Genomic DNA, 5,834 nt, shown 5'->3' on the forward strand with positions numbered 1-5,834 from the left:
CTTGAACTTAGAGTTCATAGAGATCCTCCTCCTGCCTCTCCTCCTGAGATCAAAGGAGTAGGCTATCATGCCCAGCGAGAAGCAGTCTCTTTGTTACTTATATTGCCTTAATAGTGTAACGATTATTATGTATTAGGCAATGCTTGTCGTCGGTGCATGCCTCCAATCCCAGTTCAAGTGAAGAGACAAGAGAATGACCACAACTTTGAGACTAGCAAGTTTCAGGCCAGCAGAGGCTACATAGTGAGATCCTGTGCCAGAAAAACAATCTCAGCAAGCACGGTTTCCATAGTAATTATCACCGTGGTGCTCCTTCAAGTTACCAAACAAAGGATGCCATAAGACAACATGTGTCGATTCCCAAATCATGTTCAGTGTGCAGAATCAAAGACCTTTAAAGCCTATGATGTGAAGAAAATCAACTTTATTTTGGTTTGCAATAATCAAGGAACATCTTTTCTTATCAGTAGACTAATGTTTATCTTTTAATCATATGTTTGCTCAAAGTGTCTATGTACGTAGTCAATTAACAGGAAATCTCCAATAATGGAAAGACCATAGTTCTCACAACTAAGTTTCTCCAGTTGCTTATTTTTGTTCATATTTTAATTAACAGGCCCTTGTCAGTGCAGTTACTAAAGCCTTGGCATTATCGTGACTACGTCCTCTATCTGATCACTTGTATTTAATGTCAAGGCCTTCTTATCTTCTAAATAGTTCTGTGTTGTTCTTTCCACTCTCTTTCCCCTCGTGACTACCTGCCTGACTCATCCCTCATGCCTGCATTACTGGAGGAGCTTAGGAATTTTCCCTCTAAGAGGCCATCCTGGCACCTCTCCATTCCATGCAGGGTTCTTCTCCTTCCTTCCTCCTCTTCCTCCTCCTCCTCTTCCTCCTCCTCCTTCTCCTCTGTTTGTTTTTCCGAGACACAGTTTCTCTGTGTAGCCTTGGCTGTCCTGGGACTGACTCTGTAGACTAGGCTGGCCTCAGACTCAGAGATCTGCTCGCCTCTGCCTCCTGAGTGCCAGGATTAAAGGAGTGTACCACAAACACATATTCTCTCTCTCTCTCTCTCTCTCTCTCTCACTCACTCACTCACTCTTGCTCTCTCTCTCACACACACAGACACACACACACACACACAGACACACACACACACAGACACACACATACACACACACACAGACATGTAATGGGAAAAGATTAAAATAAAGTACCACCCCACCAGGCCTCTGCTCCAAATCCCAGAGAGTGGGTCTCTCTCTCCTGCCAAGCACCCACTCCTTCCAATTACCCGGCAAAGCATGACTCTTAAGCTTGAATAGTTAACCAAATATATTTATGTATATGAAACAATTACATGATGCCAAATTACAATGATAAGGTTTTATCCCAATATTTCTAACCTCTCAGCACACCAGAAACATATCTGAAGTGTTTTTCTGAAAAATGGATAGAAAGCCATCTGGATCTGCATCTCCTCCTCTCCTCCCTCGTGCAGCTCCCAGGCTCCCTCTCTCTCCGCCCCGCCTTCCCTTAGCTCCTCCTCCTCTCTCCCCTCCAATCACTGCCCTCTCACTGCCTCTCTCCGCCCCTCCTTCCCTTAGCTCCTCCTCCTCTCTCCCCTCCAATCACTGCCCTCTCACTGCCTCTCTCTCTGCCCCTCCTTCCCTTAGCTCCTCCTCCTCTCTCCCCTCCAATCACTGCCCTCTCATTGCCTCTCTCCGCCCCTCCTTCCCTTAGCTCCTCCTCCTCTCTCCCCTCCAATCATGGCCTCTCACTGCCTCCATGTGAATGGATAGGAAATATCTTGTATCACACACACACACACACACACACACACACACACACACCTCCCTCAAATAGATATATTTCCAAAGCTGTCACCTCTACTTTGCTCGCTCTTCATTATCACAAAGGACTATAGTAGTTTCTTGTTGCTGTGATAAAACAATCTGATGGAATCAACTTAGGGAACAAAGGTTTGTTCCGGCTCACACTTCAAGGATATATGAGTCTATCATGGCGTCGGGGGGGGGGGGGTGAGGTAGGGCGGGGTGGTAGTAGTGGTGGTGGTGGTGGTGGTGGTGGTGGTAGTGGTGGTGGTGGTGAAGGTAGCAAGAGCTTGGAGTAGGTGGTCGCATTCCACCTACAGTGAGGAACGAAGACATGAATGGAAAATCCCACTCAGATCCCTTTCTCCACTTACACAGAGCAGGATCCCAGCCAGGAACTAGCTGCACTCATATGGGCAAATCTTCCCATCTCAGTTATTGCGCGTATTAGAGTCTAATACAGTAATTAATACTAACAACAGCAGCATCATTATTTGGTTATTCATGTCCGGGACACAGTGTATTAGAACCCTCAAATGAGAGCTTACCAGCCAAGGGCCACTGCAGCCAGCGCCAGGGGTGCTATTGACCTAGTAAGGGCAGTCTGCTCTCTCTTGACACCTGTGGTCTTTATTTGCATGGATAGACAGACTAGCTTGGTCCAAGGATAGGATTATAGCCCTGCTTCCTGGTGTGTGTGTGTGTGTGTGTGTGTGTGTGTGTGTGTGCAGATGAGTTCACACGTGCAGGGGCTGGAGACTGAACCCAGGGTCCCGCTTGTGCTTCACCCATTCTCTGTTTCTAAGCACTACGCTAACACTACTTCCTGAATCCAGGCTCCTTCAGGAATCTTGGCTTTTCACCCAGTTCTTAGGGTAACGGCAGACATCCATGTCATAGCTGATATTCAGAATCAAAACAAAGCAAAACAGCTCTGAGTCATGAAGAGAAAATTAAATTATTGTTGAATACTATGTGAGGAGCCTAGAACAATGAATTCCATTGCAAATGTTATATTTAGAAACATTTCCATCTATCCCAGATAACCAAAGGAAAGAGGTTTTTCTCCAAAGAACGGTGAATATAAATGTATTATAATTCACACCCCCACACCCACCACCCTAGCTGAAGTTACTGATTCCACTAATGGCTTATTACAGAGCCTTTATATTCAGCGCAACTCCGAGAAACCTGTGAGGAAGAGAGGGCCAAGATCTCCACTTTACAACTCAATACCTGAAGCCATAGGCCGGTTATCTCCTCAGTCACAGCTTTTGAGAGTTAGGACCAGACCCTTAGTCGATTCAGCGTATTAGTGATGGTGTGAGAAATCACAGGCATGGCATGGGTTCAGCTCATGCACGGATTCGGGCTTCTGCAGGCGTTGAGGGTCCTGCAGGGGTTGAGGCTCATATTCTACTGTTGGTCATAGATTGAGGCACAAAGGGTTTAACCTCTTTAAATGAGGAAGCCACTAATCCGGTGATTTTATCACATAACAGTGTGGCAAGAGTGTAGAGTAGAGCCACAGAGGAGAATCTGTGCTGATCCGTGAGCTGAATTTCCTTTATTTCTTTAAGCCACAGGATCAGACATTAATTCCAGTGGCACTGCCTGTCTTAGTCAAATCCTGCTGCTGTGACAAAATACACAGACTGCAGAGAACAAAAGCCAGCAGAGACAACTGCTGTATGAACTATCTCTTGTAAGAATACCAATCCTACCCAAGAGTATGGTGCCCTGCTAATAGCCGTGGCCATACACTCTTTTTCTTTTCTTTTCTTTACAAGTGATATGAGAATAAATACTATCCTCACTTATATCAGTTTGAATTGAAAAGATGCAATAACAAGCAAACCCAGCTCTCAAATAACCCAAACTTTCTTACGCATTCATGACCATTTTGATTCAGCCAGTAGTTTATCTGTGCTATCCTATCACAAGAACCAGGGATGGGTGGCTTTGGGCTGTGTAGTGTTCTTGGTCACCATAGCAGCAGGAAAAGGATGGTGAGAAATCATATATTTATTCTTAGAAGTATTTTCCAAGAAAGGTAATATCTCTTCCATGGGCTCACTGCCTACAGCAAGCTAACCTTCTCTTCCTGATTTCCCAGGTCTAGGAGACTATAATCTAATGATTGGCCCATGGGGTAGAATAGATGTAGCCAAATCAAGACCAACCACTGACTGACTAATAATTGATTGGTTATATTTTCCCACAAGGATTTGGATATAGTAGTTTTAATTAGTTGAGTTAGAAGATAATTTATGGGAATCAGTTATCTTCACTGTGGGGAGCTGGAAATTGAATTCAGGCCATCAAGATTGGTAAAAGATTTTGAGTACTCATGCATTCTAACACCACTGTTTTAAAATGCCATGTTTTCTTCAAGATGTATATATATAGATAGATAGATAGATAGATATAGAGATAGAGATAGAGATAGAGATAGAGATATGTGAGTGTATAGGTACATTATATATACATGCATACATACATACATACATACATACATACATACATACATACATGCCAAGAAGCTCCCATAACTATTGGGCTATCTTATTAGCTCTTTTTTTAAATTTAAAATCATTGTTTTCTTTCCTCTAGGGAGAGGGGGATATACATATACACATATACACACACATATATACATATACACATACATGTACACATACACATATACATATGATCATATGATCTACTTCTCCTATATGTAAACATATTTCTCCAGTACATACACACATACATTGTATATATCTGTATACATATATATCATATATATCACATGAATCATATATATCACATACATTATATACCTACACACACACACACACATAATATATGCCTACACATATCTTAGAGAAAACATGGCATTCTACAACAGGGGTGTTAGAATGACAGAGTATTCAAATTCTTTTTATTTTTTAATTTCCTTACAGATATTTGCTGTGTTTTGAACATACTCCCGACTCAGTTGTTCTTAAGCTTTATTCCCCAGTGCTTAGCAATGTTCAGAGCTAAGTTTCTAGTAACCAGAAGAAAGGCGCAGAAACGTGCTTGGGACCGGAGAACGCATGCACAGAGAACACACGGTGGCTTCTCAATGCTGGGCCTCCAGACACCCGCTGCTTGTTGTTTTCCTTCTTTCTTCTTTCTTCCTCCAGTCTTTGTGGACAGAATGGCCATTCAGGGATGCTCAGAGGTTACCAGTTTGTGGCGCCTGCTGGATGGGCATGAGTTTGTGGGCTCCCGTTTCTGAAGAGCCCCCAGGCTCTCTCAATGCCTTCGTCTTGGGTCATATATTTGGGCTGTGTTATTTATTTCATCTCTTTTCTGTTCCCTTCCCCTCCTGTCCCAAGGCTTCCTGGTAATTTTTTTTTTCTGGTCCTGGTTTTGCTTAGCTTTTTTTGTTTTCTAATTGAAATTGTGGTTATATCCATGTTCCAAATAATGACATTTTAGTCCCACAATGGGACCACACATGTGACAGTGGTCTCCTAATGTTACAGTGGGGTGAAATTTTTGTTAAGTAGTAATGTGTTAGTGCCACATCAAGTCATGGTGCAGCAGATCACTTGTACATTTGTGGCAATGCTGGTGTAAACAAAGCTAAAGCAATGCAGTAATGCAAAAGCTCACACATGTATGCACCGTGTACAAAGCCTGATAGTGATGATATGTGACATTACCAATTCATTATGCTGTATTCTTACCATCTCAGAGTGCACCCCATCTTCTTGTAGATAAAGGCCGTTTGTAGTGTTGTGATGACAGTTGCCTCACACAATTCAGTAATCTTCTGCTACTGTTCATCATGTACCCAGTAGCTGCAGAATCCTATTAATATGTAATACGTACATTCCATATGCATGGTTTTAGACTTTCTGCATGTATCAGGTACACATGTACTATGTTCTGATTGTGTGAGTAGGTCATGCCACCTGCATATGGAAAATTACCCATTTTGACTCATATCTCCCACTCCCCACCACT

This window comes from Apodemus sylvaticus, chromosome 23 (genome assembly GCF_947179515.1).
Source record: "Apodemus sylvaticus chromosome 23, mApoSyl1.1, whole genome shotgun sequence".
Lineage (NCBI taxonomy): Eukaryota > Metazoa > Chordata > Mammalia > Rodentia > Muridae > Apodemus > Apodemus sylvaticus.